This window comes from Nelumbo lutea, chromosome 1, assembly GCF_056320005.1.
Source record: "Nelumbo lutea isolate HS-2025 chromosome 1, American lotus-T2T, whole genome shotgun sequence".
NCBI classification, from domain to species: domain Eukaryota; kingdom Viridiplantae; phylum Streptophyta; class Magnoliopsida; order Proteales; family Nelumbonaceae; genus Nelumbo; species Nelumbo lutea.
This window is the reverse complement of record NC_142684.1, coordinates 2,697,232-2,698,016: the sequence shown is the minus strand read 5'-3', so window position 1 is coordinate 2,698,016 and position 785 is coordinate 2,697,232. Positions and strand designations below refer to the sequence as shown.

Genomic DNA, 785 nt, shown 5'->3' with positions numbered 1-785 from the left:
ATGGGGAAGGAGAAGCTAATGGAGTAGATATTCTAGTTGAAACTCACTTCCAAGTCGTTGGTTTGGAAAACAAGCAAGTACTAACAAAAGGAGAAGTTTGAGAAGATTAAGGTCAAGAGGCCATTAAGAAGTGAAACAATAACAATGCGAGGATCCATGCCTAGAACGCCATCCACAAGTGCACTGAGTAGCTCAACTACCTACGTTTCACATCCCACCTTGATGTCGTGATAGCTCGACTTGGGAGCCAGAGCAACTTCTAGAGCATTGGGAAGTCGATGAGCAAAATAATGAAAGTCCCTTGAAGGGGCACTCTCCATTGGGGACATGAAGAAGATATCTCGTACCATGGATAGGTTTGAGAAAGTATTTGTGAACATGGAGGCAAGCTTCAAGAAGAAATCCATGGCGGGTGAATATGGGCTGGAGGTGTCTCTGAAGCTCCCACAAGCAGGAATAAAACATTGGAGATGAAGCAAATATGAGTGGTAGTATTCAAGGATGAGTTGAATAAGAGACTAGTAGATTAAAGATTTGAAAGCAAAAGGCTAGACTCTTTGTCTCTTTTTGTCTTAGATTGCGAAAAACTTCAAAAACGACCCACCCACTGGTGTTGTCAAAGAAAGGCAATCTTGAGCCAATTGAAACATCTTAGATCACAAAAAACTTCAAAAATACAAAAAAAAAAAACGAGTTGGGAATGAAGATGATTGACTAGAACTGAAAAACGACCCACCCACCAATCAAATTTTTGTATTCAAACTCGTCAACGATCGCCCTCTGTG

The 785-nt window shown here is 41.0% G+C and overlaps 1 pseudogene; it reads left to right on the top strand.

Moving 5' to 3' along the window:
• On the top strand, positions 1-530 carry LOC148873207 (ESCRT-related protein CHMP1-like; annotated as a pseudogene).
• Positions 531-785: the final 255 nt, after the last annotated feature.